The following is a 22,034-nucleotide window of genomic DNA, read 5'->3' on the forward strand; positions in this document are numbered from 1 at the left end:
GGGGTCCTTCATAATGCTGTTTCCTTCGTGGATGCAGCATGTAGTGTAAATGTCCGTGATGGCAGGAAGAGAGACCCCGATGATCTTCTGAGCTGACCCCACTATCCACTGCAGGGTCTTGTAATCCGAGATGGTGCAATTTCCGAACAGGCAGTGATGCAGCTGCTCAGGATGCTCTCAATACAACCCCTGTTGAATATGATGAGGATGTGGGGTGTGAGATGGACTTCCCTCAGCCTTCGCAAAAAGTAGAGACGCTGCTGGGCTTCCTTTGCTATGGAGCTGGTGTTGAGGGACCAGGTGAGATTCTCCGTCTTTGGTGCTGTTTATGATCTCTACCAAGGAGCCGTTGATGTTCAGCGGGGAGTGGTAGCTCCGTGCCCTCCTGAAGTCAACAACCATCTCTTCTGTTTTGTTCACATTAAGAGACAGGTTGTTGGCTCTGCACCAGTCTGTTAGCTGCTGCATCTCCTCTCTGTAAGCTGACTCATCATTCTTGCTAATGAGACCCACCACGGTCGTGTCATTGGCGAACTTGATGATATGGTTCGAGCTGTGTGTTGCAGCACAGTCATGGGTCAGCAGAGTGAACAGCAGTGGACTGAGCTCGCAACCCTGGGGAGCCCCCGTGCTCAGTGTGGTGGTGTTGGAGATGCTGCTCTTGGCAGTGTCGAGGATCAGAGGGATCTTGGGGTCTGAGTCCATAGGACACTCAAAGCAGCTGTGCAGGTTGACTCTATGGTGAAGAAAGTATTCAGTGCAATGGTCTTCATCAATCATGGGATTGAGTTTAAGAGCCGAGAGATAATGTTGCAGCTATATAGGAGCCTGCTCAGACCCCACTTGGAGTACTGCGCTCAGTTCTGGTCCCCTCACTACAGGAAGGATGTGGAAACCATAGAAAGGGTGCAGAGAAGATTTACAAGGATGTTTAAAGAGCAAACACGAGGAAATCTGCAGATGCTGGAAATTCAAACAACCACACAAAATGCTGGTGGAACACAGCAGGCCAGGCAACATCTATAAGGATGGTGCTAAGGAAAGATACTAAGAAATTTGAAAAAAGGAAAGATACTAAGAGATTTGATTCAAATCTCTTAGTATCTATCCTTTCAGTTAGTCCTGACGAAGGGTTGCGGCCCGAAACGTCGACAGTGCTTCTCCTTATAGATGCTGCCTAGCCTGCTGTGTTCCACCAGCATTTTGAGTGTGTTGTTTACAAAGATGTTGCCTGGATTGGGGAGCGTCCCTTATGACAATAGATTGAGTGAACTCGGCCTTTTTTCCTTGGATCAATGGACGATGAGAGGTGACCTAATAGAGTTGTACAAGATGATGAGAGGTATTAATCGTGTAGATAGTCAGAGGCTTTTTCCCAGGGCTGAAATATCTAGCATGAGAGGGCACAGTTTTAAGGTGCTTGGAGGTAGGTACAAGGGGAGATGTCAGGGGTAAGTTTTTTGCTCAAAGAGTGGTAAGTGCATGGAATGGGCTGTTGGCAACCGTGGTGGAGGCAGATACAATAGTGTCTTTTAAGAGACTCCTGGATAGGTACATGGAGCTTAGAAAAATAGAGGGCTATGGGTAACCCTAGGTAATTTCTAAGGTAGGGACATGTTCAGCACAGCATTGTGGGCCGAAGGGCCTGTATTATGCTGTAGGTTTTCTATGTTTCTGAAATTGTTATTTATATAGAAGTAAACAGTGGAAAGGAGTAGCCTGGAAACTTCAGTATGGGAACCTTTGAAAACATTCATACAGTCAGAGGAGCCTGTACTCAACTTTTTTATTGAGCATTGTGAAACAAAGTTGAAAAATACAAAATCTTGTGACTGAAGTCGGATCTTTCTTTTGGAGCACTTTTGGATCCCTTCATGAGATCTCAGTTTAAAGGCCTTGGTATGGTGAATTGAAGCTTTGCAGAAATTATCTTTAGCAGCAGTACAGCTTGGACTCTGCTAATATAGTTCATTGCAAAATAATTTCGATTTGAATGTAAAATCAAAATGCCTGAGCCAATGGTAGTTCCATTCTGAAATATTTTGAGTATATTGTGCTTCACAACATTAAAGAATTTTCTGGCAGAGTGAAACCTTTTTCCAGTTTTTGTGCAAATATCAAATCAACAAGTCCTAGTTCACAAACTGTCTAAAAATTATTTAACCCTCCTTGCATTATCTGATTTATGATATCCATTTTGTGACGATCATGAATTCATGTTGTTCATTTAATTCGAAGAATAATAAATTTTAAAACTCTCAGATTATCCACAAAATTTGGGAAAATCTTCAGTGCCTTAAAAATACTTTTATACCATAACAATTCCTGCTTGCTTTCAGCACATCACTGATCATTGTAGTTATTTTTACTTATTTGAAAGCTATAACTGCAATTCAGAAAATTGCTAAATAGTAGGTGCCAGTACTAGATGCAAGCTTCTCATGCAGAAACAAAACCTTGTATAATTCATTTTCAATTTGCCCAAATTTAATCACATAAGCGCCATGTGGCATTTAAGTAGTTACTTTCTTATGCTTAATCTGTTTAACCTTATAGTGCATCCTTGAATTCCAATGCCTCGTTGTTTTTGGTGATAAGGGAGCATTTACACGGCACCTAGCTATGTGAGATCAGAGCCAGAGTTCATTTTAAAGCAGTTAGAATGACATTTGCGTTGATAGTACCTCCTGTTCACAAAATTCAGCTCATTGCATAATTCAGACTGTTTAAGGAGTGCAGAAAACCAACTCTTTGTGTGGATTTAAGAGCAGATACTTTTAAAAGTCAGAAAAAGCTGCAATATATATTTTCTTTTTCAAAACCTGTGAAGGAAATTAAGGAATTATAAAGCAAGCCACTTGTTTCACCATCTAATCTCCTTGATCTTGTCACTAAAATTACAATGGTTGTGTCACTGAAACAGAAGTTCTCTTGCCCTGTTGCCAAAATAGTTAATAGTAATCAATGAGTATTTTGTTTTCTTGATTTGCTTTGTTTCATGTGGGTAAGTTTTGTTCATCTTGCAGTGTTCCCTTTCTTCAGTTGTCGAAAACATCTGACAGTCGCCTTGTACACTGCTCCAGTGATGCGAATTTCGATCCTGACCTCTAGTCCCCTGCTTGTGGAGTAGGCACTTTACTCGAGGTGCTCTGGTTACTTCCCATGTCTCAGCGACATGCTGGTTGGTCGGTTAATTGGGGAATATAGGTTGTTCCTAGTCTAAGTGGATTCTGGCAGAGTCGGGTGGGGGTGGGGCAGGGAGTAATAGGGGGAGGTGGTGATGAAGAGAAAGGTTACAGGGGAATGCGACAGAATGAGATCAGCGGGCATAGGGTTTGCTCATTCTCCCGATGATGTGTGTGGTTTTCCTCTGAGTGCTCCAGTTTCTTCCCACACCCAAAAGGTGTGGGTTGGTAGGTTAAGTGGCCAACTTAGATTTCCTACAGCGTAAGTGAATGGCAGAATCTAGGGAGAATGTGGGATGAGCAAAGTTGAATTAGTGCAGGATTAGCATAAGTGGATGCTTGATGATTAGAAGCAAAGAACATATTGCTCTGCTGTATGTCTCAATGGGCCAAATGGCCACCATTTGTCTTTTGAAAATATAAAAATAGCATGAAATTATTAGATCTGTCTGAATTGAGAACAGATCAAACTTGACTTGAATATATTTGCTGCAGCTGAGTGAATTTAGATTTACCTGATGTTTTATACAACATTGATGAGTGAATGTGAAGCACTAATTCAAAAAGCCAGTCTAGTTTATTGACCTGTGTTTCATAGGTAAATAGAGAGCAGTAAAATCAATTCAGAAAGTTCTTTGCATTTGTAAATTATAACCCTTGAGTCTTACTTGACAATTAAATCAATATTTTTAAAACTAGCCTCCAAATGGAAAGAAAGTTGACAATTTTAATTTATTTATTTTTATTTATTTAGAGGTGCAGCGTGGAATAGGCCCTTCTGGCCCAATGAGCTGCGTTGCCCAGCAACTCACCTATTGAACTAATCATAGGACAAATTACAATGACCAATTAACCCACTAACCGATACATCCTTGGACCGTGGGAGGAAATAGAACCCACACGGAGTGGGGAGGACATACAAACTCCTTTCAGAGGGTGCCAGAATTGAACTCTGAACTCTGGCACCCCGAGCTTTAATAGTATTGTGGTAAATGATACGAGTTTTCTTTACTCAGATTGCCTTTAGGTGAGATCTCATTCATGGAAATAACAATTACAGTAACATAATTTTGAGGTTAGTTGAGGGCAAATCCTTTTTGTAGATTAGCGGAATCTCAGACTGATATTTTGCTTGGAAGTTTCTACACTGAACACATTTATTAGCCTAGATTATGTATGCAAGTTTTTAATTGGTGATTACTGCGATATAATTCTGTTTTAAAAGTGCAAATGTTACTGAACCAAGCTTGAAATTAAAGCTGATTTTCATACTTCTGTGAGCTTGATATCTGAAGGATGCCAGATGGCTTAATTAGTCCCTCGAGTTGGTCCTCAATATGTTTTAAATTCAAACCGAATGGTTAGTCTTGTACTTTTTAACATCCTGCTAAATTTGCTGAAATGAATGCCTGATCTTTGATCATTTATTTGGTACATGGTATGCATGGTACCTTGTGAAATTCTTAATTTCATTACTTTGCATTATCATGTTGCTTGCAATGAGGTTGAACCTTCATTGGACTATAAGGGAAAATGATTAACTTTTCCTTTTCTGAATTTTCAGTCTTTTTAATACATAAACAGGGAGAAAAATACAAACTCAATTATGCCAAGCTACTTTGGCATTAAAAATTGGTAGTTCTTGAGGATCACATACAGAATACGTTTGCCTTAAAGGACTGTTTTACACAGCCAGATTTCTATCATTAAAAGCTCACTGAGCATTATGTTGTAATATTTGTTATTTTAGTATCTGACATTTGCGTAACACCTTCAATGATGAAAAGTTATCCCAGTTGACCACACTGTAATCAATCACAGAGTGGAGTTGAGACAAGGCAAATATCAGGAATAGAGATAAGCAAGGCTATGCCAATGCACCAACACGCTTTCTAAAATATTCCTTTCAGCTGAGAGGGGGAGTTGTTACTTCCCTGTCCCCTAAAAATGTCTCTGAAAAGAGCAGGAAAAGGTTCAACTGTTGCCTCCACTCTTGACCCAATGGCACACCATATTTAGTCAACAAAATTGAAAAATCTAGAAGCTGCTTCATGTGGGAAGTATTTTGGGGTCCTGGGTGGTGAGGAGGAAGGAAGTAAAAAGGGAGAATATTGCGTTTCTTGAAATTGCATAGGAACATATGGAGGGACGGGGTGTTGGATATGGGTGGAGAGGGAGGAGTAAACCATTGTGTTTTGGAGGAAACACTGTCACAGTACTGAAGAGAACAAAAAGGCAGGTGTGTCTCTTATGGCATAGTTTTGGAGGATTAGCCATTGAAAGTGGAGGCAAGGGGAATCCTAACGTTCTCCAAGGAAGTAAGACAGTTGTGATGATAAAAGTTTGGAAATGCAAAGGACTTGTGTGTCAGCTTTGAAGGCCAAAAATAGTGGGACAGTTAGTACATAAATTCAATATATCCAATTCAGTGAAGCATATTTGGTTGTGTGCTTAGTCAGTCTGTGCTTAAATGTTCAAGTTTTCTTTTCTGAAATATTGAAGTTATAAATGTTAAGCTGTGGAGAAGGTGCAGAGGAGATTTACCAGGATGTTGCCTGGTTTGGAGAACAAGTCATATGAAGCAAGATTAGCAGAGCTGGGACTTTTCTCTTTGGAGCGTAGAAGAAAGAGAGGGGAATTGATAGAGGTCTACAAGATTATGAGAGGCATAGATAGGGTGGATAGTCAGTACCTGTTTCCCAGGGCACCGATAGCAAACACCAGAGGGCATATGTACAAAATTAAGGGAGGGAAGTTTAGGGGAGACATCAGGGGTAAGTTTTTTACACAGAGGGTTGTGAGTGCCTGGAATGACTTGCCAGGGATGGTGGTGGAGGCTTAAACATTAGGGGTACTTAAGAGCCTCTTGGACAGGCACATGGATGAAAGAAAAATAGAGCGTTATGGGGTAATGTAGGTTTAGTATTTTTTTAAAGGATTATATGGGTCAGCACAACATGGTGGGCTGAAGGGCCTGTACTGTTCTGTAGTAAGTTCTTAGTTCTACGGTACTAAGCTCAGGAGCAAGTTTCCACTGAAGTCATGTGTGTTAACACCTCAGGATATGCTGCTCTGTGACCACATCACTTTTCCCCAACCTGCAAACCACAGCTCTCTATCATAAATGTTTGATCTTGATAAATATAATATTTATTGAAAACATTTTGTTGCAATTACTGAAAATTCCAACCCATGGAAGTTATTGAAAATTTAATACAAGAGCAAGTTTGAAGTGGCAGCCAAAAACTCATTTTGCCAAAAGTTATTTAAGCGGCTAAGCAGATAGTAATTGAAAATAATTGTTATCAGTTTAAGTAATCAATGGTGAATCATAAGTAATCAGTTTGCATCTTTTGGTGGTTTGAAGATTCAAGTATAGTTTTGAAGTTTAAATCATAAAATAATTTGCAAAGAAATTGGAAGTATCTTTTTTAATTTTCCTGATCTTAGATCAAATATTTAAAACTAATTTGTAGTAATATATGGTAAAATATAACACTATCCTGCTATATCATTGTTAAAGCTTGATGTTAACTGTTATAAGCATAGTACAATTTATGCACAATTCACTTTTATTTCTGTTGTCTACTGATGGTCCATTTGTGACAGTGTAAAACAAGGTTTCATTCTCGACAGATGAAAATTTCCTTTTTTTAAAAAACTCTGATAATGAGAAAATTAGATCTCTGTTAAAATTGTGGACAAAAATTTATGTGCCAAGTACATTATATGTCACTAAAGTATTAGTTACAGTTCTACCGATCTGCAAAATACATCAAATTAGTTTACTGTCACAAGAGAATCTCCTGAATTAAAGGCTAATTTTTAACTCAATAAACAGCTGAGAATTTCTGTTTTACGATAAAATTAGTAAATGACATTTGGAACCATGATTTGTAAATGTTAGTAAGCCCATTTTCCTCCATAATCTAAGATTTTGTTGTGCACTCTTCGGTAAGTTTGCTTTGGATTGGAAACCTAAAGATGGTTAGGGTTTTGTTTGAAATTGCCAATATATTAAGAAAAAACACTTGAAGATAAATAACACAAATAAACATTTATTTGCAATAGACATTGAGTGATATTTAGTTTTACACATAGCAGTCTAAATTCTCTTAATCCAGGTGTATTTGAGTAACGTGTTGCGGAGAGGGGAGGAATGTCATTGTTTTGGGTTGAAACCTTACATCAGGGCTAAAATGTAGCCAATCAAACAGACTCTCCTGATTTGCACATTCCATAAAACCATTGCTGCCTGAACTCAGAGGATGGATAGTACTTTGGAGAACCAATAATCAGAATCAGGTTTAATATTACTGGCATGTGTCATGAAATTTGTTGTTTTGTGGCAGCAGTATATTGCATACGTATGTATAAATTACAATTAGCTATATATACATTATGATAAATAAGTAGTGCAATAAGGGAAAAACGTGAGGTGGTGTACATGGATTCGTTGTCTATTCAGAAATCTGATGGTGGAGGGAACAAGCTGTTTCTAAAACATTCCGTGTATGTCTTTGGCCTCCACCTTGATGGTAGCGATGAGAAGAGGGCAAGTCCTGAGTGACAAGGGTCCTTCATAATATGAAGGTAGCACTGTTTTCCCTCTGCTTTTCATTATATCCTAAAAGGAACACATGACAAAGCAGCTAAATTTCAGTGTGAAAATTCTCTAATCCAATCACAATCCACCCACTCAGTTTTAATCAGAAACTAATCTACTCTTGAAGTGGCTCATGACTGAAATCCGTAAATCCTGAATTTATCTCAAATTAAATTGCTATCAGGTAAATAGCGGTTTGTTCCATAAACTTTCAGCCTTTGTTGCTCTGCCTGTATTAGGGAAGAGCTGATTTTATTTCAAAATCAGATTAAGCAAGCCCCTTTCCCCAATTCTCTCTCAATGATGGACTAAGTATCATCCTGCAAAAATGTTTATTCTGACCACACAAACACGAGGAAATCTGCAGATGCTGGAAATTTAAGCAACACACACAAAATGCTGGTGGAATGTAGCAGGCCAGGCAGCATCTATAGGAAGCAGTACAGTTGATGTTTTAGGTCTCGACCCAAAACGTCGACTGTACTTCTTCCTATAGATGCTGCCTGGCCTGCTGCATTCCACCAGCATTTTGTGTGTGTTGCTTTATTCTGACCAGTAATCTTTTCAACATTCCTGTCTCTTCTGCGCTGCCTCAATGCCCATCTTACCCAGTCTTGAATAAGTATTAGAGTTACTATTAGGTTAGCTTCAAGGAGAAAATCAACTGACATGAAAAGGTATTTAACCAAAGGCTGAATGGATGTCAGTTGCCAGGTTTGTGGCAAGGAATGGCTGAGATTATAGCTAAAAAGACTTCAGTTTTGTGTTTGTTTGATGAGTCCAGATGGAAAGTTTCAACCTGAAATGTCAACTATCCATTTGATGCTGCCCAACCTGCTAATTTATACCAGTCCCTTGTTTTTTACCTTGAGGATCTGGCAAATGGTGTCACAGGTTGATAGTATTTAAAAACAGCTTTTGCCAAATAGGTCTTTTTAAATCAGAGTGTTGAGTGCAAGAGTTGGGATGTTATGTTGAAGTTGTGTTCGATGTTGGTGAGGCCAAATTTGCAATATTGTGTGTATTTGTGATCACCTACCATACAGGAAAAGTATCAATAAGATTGAAAGAGTACAGGATTTTGCCAGATTTGAGGACCTGATTTGTAGGGAAAGCTTGAATAGGTTAGGGCTTTATTCCCTAGAATGAAAGAGATTTGGGGGAGATTTGATGAAGGTATACAAAATTTATGAGAGGCATAGATAGGGTAAATGTAAGCAGGTTTTTAATCTGCTGACGTTGGATGAGACTAGCATTAGAGGTCATACTCTAGGTAAAGGGTGAAAGGTGAAATATTTAAGGGGAACTTGAGGTTGAACGTTTTCACTTGGAGAATGATGCGAGTGTAGAACGAATGGCCAGCAGCAGTGGTGACTATGGCTTTAATTGCAACATTTAACATAGAAAGCATAGAAAACCTACAGCACAATACAGGCCCTTCAGCCCACAAAGCTGTGCTGAACATTTCCTTACTTTAGAAATTACCTGGGGTTCCCAGAGCCCTCTATTTTTCTAAGCTCCATGTACCTGTCCAGGAGTCTTTTTGTCCAAGACCTTATCATATCTGCCTCCACCACTGTCACTGGCAGCCCGTTCCGCGTACTCGCCGCTCTCTGTGGAAAAGGACTTACCCCTGACATCTCCTCTGTACCTACTTCCAAGCACTTTAAAACAGTGCCCTTTCATGCTAGCTATTCCAGCCCTGGGAAAAAGCCTCTGACGATCCACATGATCAGTGCTTCTCATCATCTTGTACACCTCTATCAGGTCACCTCTCAACCTCTGTCACTCCAAGGAAAAAAGGCCAAGTTCACTCAACCTATTCTCATAAGACATGCTCTCCAATCCGGGCAATATCCTTGTAAATCTCCTCTGCACCCTTTCTATGATTTCCACATCCTTCCTGTAGTGAGGTGACCAGAATTGAGCACAGTACTCCAAGTGGGATCTGATCAGGGTCCTATGTCGCTGCAACATAACCTCTCTGCTCCTAAACTCAATCCCACGGATAATGAAGGGCAATGCACCGTATGCCTTCTTAACCACAGAGTCAACCTGCATAGCAGCTTTGAGTGTCGTATGGACTTGGACCCCACGATCCCTCTGATCCTCCACACTGCAAAGAATCTTATCATCAATATTATATTCTGCCATCATATTTGACCCACCAAAATGAATCACCTCACACTTATTTAGGTGGAACTCCATCTGCCACTTCTCAGCCCAGTTTTGCATCCTATCAATGTCCTGCTGTAACCTCTGACAGTCCTTCACACTATCCATAACACCCCCAACCTTTGTGTCATCTGCAAATTTACTAACCCATCCCTCCACTTCCTCATCCAGGTCATTTATAAAAATCATGAAGGATAGGGGTCCCAGAACAGATTCCAGAGGCACTCCACTGGTCACAGACCTCCTTGCAGAATATGACCTGTCTAAAACCACTCTTTGTTCTCTGTGGCAAGCCAGTTCTGGTTCCACAAAGCAATGTCCCTTTGGATCCCATGCCTCTTTACTTTCTCAATAAGCCTTGCATGGGGTACCTTGTCAAATGCCTTGCTGAGTCCCATATACATTACATCTACTGCTCTACCTTGAGTCACATCCTGAAAAAATTCAATCAGGCTGTAAGACACGACCTGCCTTTGACAAAGCCATGCTGACTATTCCTAATCATATTATGCCTCTCCAAATGTTCATAAATCCTGCCTCTCAGGATCTTCTCCACCAACTTACAAACCACTGAAGTAAGACTGTGTCATCCCTACACTCACTAAGATCCTTTTCCGTAGTGAATACTGAAGCTAAGTACTCTAAGTATCTCTATCTCCTCTGGTACTATACATTCTTTTCCACTGTCACACTTGACTGGTCCTATTCTCTCTCACCTTATCCTCTTGCTCTTCACATACTTGTAGATTGCCTTGGGGTTTTCCTTAATCCTGTCCACCAAGGCCTTTTCATGGCCCTGTCTGGCTCTTCTAATCTCTTTTCAAGCTTCTTCCTGCTAGCATTGTAATCTTCTAGATCTCTATCATTACCTAGTTTTTTGAGCCTTTCATAAGCTCTTTTCTTCTTGACTAGATTTACAAGAGCCTTTGTACACCATGGTTCTTGTACCCTCCCATCCTTTCCCTGTCTGATTGGAATGTACCTACGCAGAATTTCAAGCAAATATCCCTGGAACATTTGCCACATTTCTTCTGTATATTTCCCTGAGAACATCGGTTCCCAATTTATGTTTCCAAGTTCCTGCCTGATAGCCTCATATTTCCCCTTACTCCAATTAAATGCTTTCCTAACTTGTCTGATCCTATCCCTCTCCAATGCATTGGTAAAGAAGATAGCATTGTGATCATTATCTCCAAAATGCTCTCCCACTGAGAGATCTGACACCTGACCAGGTTCATTTCCCAGTACCAAATCAAGTACAGCCTCTCCTCTTGTAGGCTTATCTGCATATTGTGTCAAGAAACCTTCCTAAACACACCTAACCAACTCCACCCCATCTGAACTGCTTGCTCTAGTGACATGCCAATCAATATCTGGGAAATTAAAATCTCCCACCATGACAACCCTGTTCTTATTACACCTTTCCAGAATCTGTCTCCCTATCTGCTCCTTGATGTCCCTGTTCCTGTTGGGTGGTCTATAAAAAAACACCCAGTAGCGTTATGGACCCCTTCCTGTTCCTAATTTCTACCCACAGACACTCCGTAGACAATCCCTCCATGTCTTCCTCCTTTTCTCCAGCTGTGACACAATCTCTGATCAACAGTGCCATACCCCCACCTCTTTTGCCTCCATACCTATCCTTTCTGAAACATCTAAAACATTTAAGACAGATCTGGAGTATGGTGGGCTGTGATCCAGGTGATCCAGGTTGATAGAATGAAGCATAATTATGTTTCAGCAGGGACTAGATGGGCCAAACAGCCTGCATTGTGGTACTCAACTCACTCTATCTAAAGTCTCTTGTGGCAACAGGTTGAGTTTATTCTCTAACTATATCTGTAGCCAATAGCCACGTTCAAATAATGAAATTACTACTTTGTCGTTGGATCCTTCATGCCTCAGCAACAGATGTTACTTCAAACATGAAACATGTTTTTGTTGTCAGATCACACCATTGCTCATCGGTATGCTGTATCAAGCAGGATTTTCTATTCCTTGTCCAGTCCCTCAGTACAAGTCATCTCTCACTGCACTTGTGAAATTCAGTCAACTTGGTGACAATGTTTGTTGCTTTTTTTTCCTTAAAATGGAATTACTTATGGAAAAAAGATGCAGCAGCATAAATAATTAAAAGGGGCATCCAGTTTGATCACTTAAGGTTTATCCCAGTGAAGGTTAGTGGCACTTTCCATAGATTAACATGTAGGTCTTCTGTTTGAAATGAACCATTTCTATATTTACTCAGCCTTGTTCATAGTATTTGGTCTGTTGCTCTGCATTATTTGATTTGAATTATGCATACTCTTCTGACATTTAACTAAAATATAAAATTCTGAAAATTACTATATTTCAGTTTGCAGAAATTTTCATGGTTTACCTTTGTGGTAGATTACAGTCTACTGAGTAATGACAAAATGTTGTAATCTTATTTTTTAGAAACCATCAAAGTGGCACAGATCACCGTTTTCGCTTGAACATACAGCAAATCCTGCAAAACAGTGTCTTGCTTTCAAAGGTAAGTGGAAATGTTAAATCAAAAACAAATTCAATTTCAGACCAGCCATGTGGGTGTTCCACACAATCATAGAATATTTCTGATTAAATATGCAGTCGGCCCTCCTTATCCGCGGGTTCCACATGCGCAGATTCAACCAACCGCGGATCAGGAAAACCCGGACGTTGAGCATTGTTCGCCTTGTGTCTCGTTCATTCGCTACTTGTGTTGTGAGCGAGAGGAAGGATTTTAAGGCTAGTAAAGGATGGCTGGCAAGCTATGTAAAGTGCTACAGCTCCAAGAACTTAAAGGTCACGGGAGAATCAGGATCGGCTGATGCCGAGGCGGCAACAGCGTTCCCAGAAGAGCTATGATGGTTGTGTCTCTACTGAACATGTACAGACTTTTTTTCCTTGTCATTATTCCCTAAACAATACAGTATAACAACTATTTACATTGTATTAGGTATTATAAGTAATCTAGAGATGATTTAAAGTATACAGGAGGATGTGCGTAGGTTATATGCAAATACTCCGCCATTTTATGTAAGGGACTTGAGCATCTGCGTTTTTGGTACCCGTGTTGCTCGGTTAGTGATACGTTGCCATGTCATAATATTGGAAGCTTATTTCTTTCTCTTCCTGTGATTGTACACAGTACAGTATGATTCCCATCAAACTAGTTAAACTGAAGTCATAAATGACTAAACAAGGCTGCTGGAGGCTTTAGAAGTTGTTTATTCCCAGGATCCTTTCACCTACCATGAATTGTTTTCATTCCAGTAGTATGATATTACCATCATGTTAAATCAAAGTCCTGATGACTCAGGACTTTGGACTCATACCAAATCAGGTGCATTGCACAGCACTGTTTAATTATTGCCCCTACAACAAGGGTTTTCTCATCCCTGACAGCTCCTCATCCAACTTGCATCAATTTACTAATTCCCTGAATTAACCATCAGAAAGGTGCCCTTTACTGTTCAGATTTCTATTCAATATGTTCAATGAGACATGTCTTTAATGATAGAATTTATGTTTACAAGATTTTTACAAACAATACAATCTAAACGTGAAAAGCTATTCTTCATTGAAAAAAATGAGATTTGTTTTATTAGCACCTGAATTATATTCAGTAGTGATACCTCTTTCTCCATTTAAGCCTTTATCACTGTTTATAGTATAAAGATGATGAAAACTGCACTGAGATGTGAAAGATGATAACTTGCCATGCAGTTGTAATCTTAACAGAGTAACCTGCTCCAACTTGGGTGAGGAAGTTGTAGCAGCTATGTATCTATTTACTGATTGTATTGTATTTTGTGGTGCATTTATTATAATCTGTCCTGTGGGTTGGGGCATGCTAGAAACAAATGAATATAGTTACGTATTCACCCTTTACCTTTGTTAGTTCCGTTTCATCTAGTGTAGAGGGAGTGAGCCGCAGGGAATTATATATTTTGTTGACCACTAATTGGAACACTAACTTTGTTATTTCACTATTAGAATGCTATCTTTGCTTAGTTACGTGAATGAATTGCCAATTGGAACGCTTAGTTACACTAATTACACTATTATACCACTTATTATCGCTAATATCGTTATTAGACTGTTATATTGCTAATTTAGTTTTATTAGTTTTTTTATAGCCATGACATCATTCGTCTTTGCTGGTTTTGTAATAAAGGATGGAATATACCTTTTTTGAGTTGGAAGTTTATTATTTGGAAGCGCTTCATACAGCGTCACTTAGTCTCTCAGCCGTTTATGTTTGTTTTCAAGTAACTGCTACAGTCATAACTAGGCTTTTTTTTTGGTCTGTGTCTAAAATTTTATTGTAATGTCACGTCTACTATTTTTGTACAAAAAATTGTTACTATCAATAGAATTGAAGTCAAAGAGGATGTGTGTATTATTTAGAAACTTCATGGGGCAGGAAGAGACCATTCAGCTTTTCACATATGTGTTGGTCAGAAAGGAGCTGTCCAAACTAATTTCATCTTCCAGAATGAGATACATAGCCTTGCAGGTTATTGTCTTCATCTACATATCTGAATAGTTATTGAAGTAGTCAGAGTTTCTGCCTCTGCCACACTTCTGAACAATGTGTTTCATACTCCTCTACCATCTCTGAACAAAAAGATTTTTCCTCATTTCCTCCCTGATACTCTACCATCTACTTCAAATCTCTGCTAACATGAATATATAAGTAGGAATGAATTATTTAAGCCCCCCCCCAAAAAAAATGTTCACCCCTCTTAGTTCTTAGGATGACCCTGTCAAAGCTGATGTATATTTCCAGTCTCTTTTGGGTCTGGGCAGGTAATAGGTAGTTTGCTCAACCATTTCAGAGGATATTTAGAAAAGAGTCACACCAATGAGAGGCAGCTAAAAAAGATGGATTTTCTCCATTAAAAGGTAAGCTACCACCAGGAGTATATGATCCCTGTAACTGATGTCAGTTGAGAGGTTGGTCATGACTAGACTGAACTGCCTCAGCAAGGACCTGGACCCATTGCAATTTGCCTATCACCACAATAGGTCAACGGCAGATGGAATCTCAATGGCTTCGCGCAGCTTTAGACCACCAGGATAACACAAACACCTATGTCTGGATGTTGTTCATCGACTATAGCTCAATATTTAATACCATCATTCCCACAATCCTGACTGAGAAGTTGCAGAACTTGGGCCTCTTTACCTCCCTCTGCAATTGGATTCTCTACTTCCTAACCAGAAGACCACAATCTTTGCAGATTGGTGATAACCCATCGTCTTTGCTGACGATCAACACTAGCGCACTTCAGGGGTATGTGCTTAGTCCACTGCTCTACTCTCTATATACACATGACTGTGTAGCTAGGCATTGCTCAAATACCATCTATAAATTTGCTGACTATATGACCATTGGTGGTAGAATCTCAGGTGGTGATGAGAGGGCGTACAGGAGTGAGATATGCCAACTAGTGGAGTGGTGCCACAGCAACAACCTGGCACTCAATGTCAGTAAGATGAAAGAGCTGATTGTGGGGTTCAGGAAGGGCAAAACAAAGGATTTCTCCTAGAGGAATCAGATGTGGAGAGAGTAAGCAGTTTCAAATTCCTGGGTGTCAAGATATCTGAGGATCTAATCTGGTCCCAACATAGCGATATAGTTATAAAGAAGGCAAGACAGTGACTGTACTTTATTAGGAGTTTGAAGAGATTTGGCATGTCAACTAATATACTCAAAAACTTCCGTAGTTGTACCGCAGAGAGCATTCTGACAGGCTGCATCACTGTCTGGTATTGGAGGGGGTGGGGGCGGGCTACTGCACAGGACTGAAAGTTGCAGAGGGTTATAAATCTAATCAGCTCCATCTTGGTAGTAGCCTACAAAGTACCCAGGACATCTGCAGGGAGCAGTGTCTCAGAAAGGCAGCATCCATTATTAAGGACCTCTAGCAACCAGGGCATGCCCTTTTCTCACTGTTACTATCAAGTAGGAGGTACAGAAGCCTAAAGGCACACACAGTGATTCAGGAACAGCTTCCTCCCCTCTGCCATCCAATTCCTAAATGAATTTTGAACCCTTGGACACTGCCTCACTTTTTTAATATGCAGTATTTCTGTTTTTTGCACATTTTAAAATCTATTCAATATACAAATACTGTAACTGATTATTATTTAAAAATTTTTTTTCTTGTGTATTATGTATTGCATTGAACAGCTGTGGAGAGAGTAAGCAGTTAACATATTTCAGGTCATATGCTGGTGATAATAAATCTGATTCTGATTATTTACAGATTTTTAAAAAATTAACATTATCAAATTTTGATGCTGAGGTTTGAGCTGAAGATCCCTAGTAATTGAAGCCTTCAGGTTACAAGACCAATAACATTATCAAGGCTCTACCTTGGTCAAGAAATTATCTGACATTGCTTTCTTGTGGGAGCTCAAAAACATTGAAAGAAAGTATTATTCATTTCCTGAAGAAACTGAGAACAAGGAATCTTTTCCAGTAATATTTTGTTGCATGTGTTTTTTAAAAAGAAGTCTTGCTGCTTAATCAAGTCTGCAAAAGCCATCATTTGAAGAATGCAGCTTAAATTTTATGGGTGTTTCTACATTTGATCATGGTAAAATGTGTGATTTTAAGGAAAGTAACTCAGCTCATAAAACTACATTTTTATTTGAAGTATTTTGACAGGGCCTCATTTAATATCCCTCTGGTTAAATAAAAAAGGTGGTAGGGAATATGCTGCTGTCTTGTACTGCTGTAGTGCCCATTGTGAAGTTGATTTAGGGAAAAGTTTATATGGGGAATTTAAGAATATTTTTCTAGGCATAATAATTGGTATATGTGCAAGCTGAAATTGTAGTGTGGAAATAACAGATTTCCATTATTATTACTATTATTATTATTATTAGTTTGTCCTACGCTTGCTTTTTCCGCTAACTAGGCTTCTCATAATTTTATACACCTTTTTTTTCACCACCTCTGTTCTAATCATTTCCAAGTTCACTTAGGTTTTCAGAAGAAAACCTTGTCCTCTTAGAGCTGAGATCATGATGGGGAATAAGGTTCTGAGTTAACGAAAGAGAGCTTAAGTGCTTCCTTTAAAGGTACTGTTGTGCATGGTGTACTATAAATTGACACCTTGGCACCAGTGAGAAGCACCAACAGTTGTTGTGGATGTTATGCAGTTGCTTGAGAATTGTGACTGCACCTGTGCAGAAAAGTGTTGACCGTTCTATCACAGATGTGGCTTTGAGGAATTAGGAGGTGAGCCCTTTGCTGGTAGGTATCGTTGTTTTGAAGCAATGATCTGGTTGGTCCTTGCATATTTCTAATTCAAGAAAACCTCTTTGAATGACAAGGGAGTCAGAATTTACAAGGTACAGTTAGCTAAAGAAAGGGTGATGCCTTGTTGGAGGTGATCTTAGCTGGAAACTTGAATGACATGAATGTTGGTGGCCATGTTAGCCCAAGCCTGGGAATTAAACCAGTATGGACATTGTTACTGGGAGTGTTGTGAATCAGACTGAAACCTGTCAAACCAATAGATGCATTCTTGACCTCATCATGGATGAAATGGGATCACGGATTTTTAACTGGTGATTAACTTAACAGTGTTTTTTTTCTGAACCCCATGCCAGCTCAGTTTTTCAAAAATTTGATTTACGTCATTGAGCAGGGCAGTAAATAGTTCAGCAGGTACTGCTATTATCTTGCAACTCCAATGTCCTGCTTTAGATCCTGACTTCTGGTGATATCCATGTGGAGTTTTCCTAGTTTTTCTGTGACCCTATGGGTCTCACCTGGATTTCCTCCCACATTCTGGACTGCGCTGGTTGGTAGGTGAATTGACCATTGTAAATGCTCCCCACTGTAAATAGGGTAACAAGAGCTAGGGTAGAGTTAACGGGCCTGTGAAAGGGAACAGAAATAAGGGAAGAAATGAGATTGAGAATGCTCTGAGAGGTGGTATGGACTCCAGACCAAGTGAGCTCTGTATTAAGGAAATAGAAGTAATGTCAAGTTAGAGAGTGTAGTACCTACCTGATGAAATTTTAGTCTGCCACTGTAATGTATTGTTAGTGGTCGGCGGGTGGCACAGTGACATCAGCGCCGGACTCCAGAGCGAAGATTCCCGAGTTTGAATCCTGTCGGGCTGCTCCCGGACATGCTTTCCATCTGTGCCAGGTTGAGTGTCAGGCTGGTAACTTGGCCTCGTTTAACAAAAACACTGCGCTGTGAGGATGTGGGGGACCACTCACAGAACCTTTCCTCCAAGACAACCACTTGAAAAAATGAGTGGTCGCCAAGGCTCTGGCAGAGTATGGCACACAAAAAAAAGGAATTTTTAGATCTGGGTCTGAGTGGTGATTAGAAAACTACAATTCAAAAGTCACTGGACTTAAAGTGCAAGTTTACTTCAGAGACCTCTTTATGCTTGAGCAGAGAATTGGAACAGTGATTAAATTCCTCTTTGACCCTAAATTCCCACTCACCAAAGTGCAGAAAATTATGAGATATCTAGACAAAGTGAACAGCAAATTTAATAATTCTTGGTCACTGAATAAAAGTAAAAGATTAGAGGGTGGAGTTAAACACTGCACTTCTATATTAAAAAAAAACAAGTATGGGTGTTTATGCACCATAACTTAGATGAATATGGGCAAAGCTGTAAAATGAGTCTTAGTGTTTTTCAGTTGTGTGGGCACAAATGAGTTGAATAAATTTGTATGATTCTAAGATTGCATGAACAAAAATCTGGCATTTATTTGTAGAACTTTCATAGTCAAAAATATAGGTATAATTCTGTTATTTGTACAATAAATCCAATATGCCCTGACATGTATTTTCTCTGAAAAATAAAATGATGTTTCACTGTCTTTCGGTAGTATATTGGTGAAGTAGTAGACAGTGCAAAATAGCAAAACCATGAACCAAGTTAAGAATAATGAAATAACTTTGTGTGTTTGGGAAATGCTTTTCCTTTTTCCTTCTTTTTGGATTAATAAGCTTTTCTCACCCTTACTAAGATGATGCCAACAGTATATATCACCAGGACAAACTTGGACTTTCCTCTTACACAGACATCCCCATTCGCTTCCCTTCCCAGCAACTTTAATTGTTTTTTAAATCTCCATCTCTGGAGACAAACTGTTGACTGCCGTCTTTTATAAACCTACAGATATCCGCAGGTATCTTGACTATACCTCTTCCCAAGCTATCCCCTATAAAAATGCTTTTCCCTTTTCTCAGTTCCTTTATGTGCCGTATCTGTTCCAGGAGATAGGTGAATCTCCAGTCATCCCCACTCCCCTGCTTTCTCCCCCTACTCTTTGATGCCCTGGCTAATCAAGAACCTATCTATCTCTGCCTTAAAATGCACCCAATGACTTGGCCTCCACAGCTGCTCATGGCAAAAAATTTCACAGATTTACCATCCTCTGACTAAAGTAATTTTTCTGCATCTCTGTTCTAAATAGATGTCCTTCAATCCTGAAGTTATGCCCTCTTGTCCTAGATTCCCCCACCATGGGAAATAACTTTGCCATATCTAGTCATAACGTTCGGAATATTTCTATGAGATCCCCCCTCATTCTCCTGAACTCCAGGGAAAACAGCCCAAGAACTGCCAGACGTTCCTCATACAGTAACCCTTTCATTCCTGGAATCATACTCGTGAATCTTCTCTGAATCCTTTCCAATATCAGTATATCCTTTCTAAAATAAGGAGCCCATAACTGCACACAATACTCCGTGTGGTTTCATGAGTGTCTTATTGAGTCTCAACATTACATCCCTGCTGTTGTATTCTATACCTCTAGAAATGAATGCCAACATTGCATTCGCCTTCTTCACCACTTACTCAACCTGAAGGATAACCTTTAGGGTATCCTGCACAAGGGCTCCGAAGTTCCTTTGCATCTCTGCATTTTGAATTCCCTCTTCATCTAAATAATAGTCTGCCTCTTTATTTCTTCCACCAAAGTGCATGACTTTCCAACATTGTATTTCATTTGCAACTTCCTTGCCCATTCCCCTAAACTATTTAAGTCACTCTGCAGGCTCTCTGTTTCCTCAAAGCTACCCTCCACCTATCTTTGTACCATCAGCAAATTTAGCCACAAATCCATTAATGCCAGAGTCCAAATCATTGACATATTTCATAAAAAGCAGCGGTCACAACACCGACCCCTGTGGAACTCCACTGGTAAGCAGCAGCCAGCCAGAATAGGATCCCTTTATTCCCACTCTCAATTTTCTGCCGATCAGCTAATGATCCACCCACGCTAGTAGCTTCCCTGTGATTCCATGAGCTCTTATCTTGCTAAGCAGCCTCATGTGTGGCACCTTGTCAAAGGCCTTATAAAAATTCAGATACACCACATGTACTACATCTCCTTTGTCTACCCTGCTTGTAATTTCTTCAAAAGAATTGCAGTAGGTTAGTCAGGCAGGATTTTCCTTTCAGGAAACCATGCTGACTTTGGCCTATCTTGTCATGTGCCTCCAGGTACTCCATTATCTCATCCCTAACAATCGATTCCAACAACTTCCCAACCACTGATGTCAGGCTAACAGGTCTATAGTTTCCTTTCTGCTGCCTCTCACCTTTCTTAAATAGCAGAGTAACATTTGCAATTTTACAATTATCTGGTACAGTGCCAGAAACTATGGATTCTTGAAAGATCATTGTTAATGCCTCCACAATCTCTTCAGCTAATTCCATCAGAACCGGAGGGTACATTCCATCATGTCCAGGAGATTTATCCACTGTTACGTATCCCGTAACTGGAGAACTTACCAGCAAAGATGGAGAGGTCCGTTGAAGTCTGTTGTCACTATTTTCAAACGTTTTTATTTATAAAGGGGCACAAAAGTAAGGTTAATGCAAACATTCAGATAATGCACATCACCAATACTCAATCTAAAGCGCGGGTATAGTCATAATCATTATTAAGAAGTAATCTCGGCTGTTGTCTAGGGGATAATATTTTTGTCCATTGGAAATATAAAAAGTCATTCAGAAGTCTGCAGACTTTAGCTTTTCGAGGAATCGCTGGGTTTCACGTGTTTTAGAGGGATCGGTGAAAACTAAAAGAAAACTTGCCCGTGTCTTTATGAAGCCACTCCGTTAAAAATCAGGGAGCGTTTGTTTCCCCGTTGTTAGTTCGAAGTCCTTCTCTGTATTATCAGCCACTCGCTCCCCAGGCAAAGGAGTTAGGCGCACACGTGGCGTTGAGTGGCTTCCAGCTCTCACGGGAGCATTGAGCGAGCAAGTTCTTCTGGTGCATCGCTAGGGTACTGCCTCCTGCAGTCCGCTTTTATCTTTACTTGCAGAGTTGTATATGTCCATCAAAGTAGGGGGATGCAATCTCCACCCCCATATTGCCCGAGGGTGTCCATGTCCATGGTAGTTGTCACGTAGTAGGGACACACAGGACTGTTGCATTGTCTCTCACTTCCGAGACCCGAATTAATAGCGATCTTGCGATTCTCAGGAAGGAGGGGGCTGCTCCCGCTCCTTCGGCCCCTCAGAGCTGTGGTACCTTCATAACACCACCCTCAGACCATTAAGCTTCCTGAGCATCTTCTCAGATGTAATTTTCACTGTAGATGTCTTCCACTGTGAAGACTGATGCAAGATGCGCATTCAGGTAAGGGGGGGGGGGGGTTACTGCACAGGATCAAAATAAGCTGCAGAGAATTGTAAACTTGGCTCCATCATGGCCACTAGCTTCTGTAGTATAGTCATAGGGAATACAGCTCAGAAACAGGCTCTTTGGCCCATTTAGTCTGTACTGAACTACTTAAACTATCAATTGACCTGCACAGGGGCCATAGCCCTCCATACCCTACCATTTATGTGCTTTCCAAACTTTTCTTAAACATTGATATCAAGCTTGCATGCGCTACTTGTGCTGGCAGCTCATTCCATGCTATTATGACCCACTGAGAGAAGAAGTTTCCCCTCATGTTCCCCTTAACCTTTTCACGTTTCTGCCTTAACCCATAACCTCTGGTTGTTGTTCCACCCAGCCTCGGTGGAAAAGTTGGCTTGCATTTACCCTATCTA

The 22,034-nt window shown here is 40.1% G+C and overlaps 1 protein-coding gene across 1 annotated transcript in view; it reads left to right on the top strand.

Moving 5' to 3' along the window:
• sptbn1 (spectrin, beta, non-erythrocytic 1) overlaps window positions 1-22,034 on the top strand; it is a 258,196-nt gene that overhangs the window by 40,839 nt on the left and 195,323 nt on the right. Inside the window, exon 2 of the mRNA XM_059985941.1 lies at window positions 12,406-12,484. The gene's annotated coding sequence lies outside the window, so the exon portion shown is untranslated. The remainder of the gene's footprint in view (window positions 1-12,405; window positions 12,485-22,034) is intronic.

The sequence above is a fragment of the Hypanus sabinus genome, chromosome 12, assembly GCF_030144855.1.
Source record: "Hypanus sabinus isolate sHypSab1 chromosome 12, sHypSab1.hap1, whole genome shotgun sequence".
Taxonomy (NCBI): Eukaryota; Metazoa; Chordata; class Chondrichthyes; order Myliobatiformes; family Dasyatidae; genus Hypanus; species Hypanus sabinus.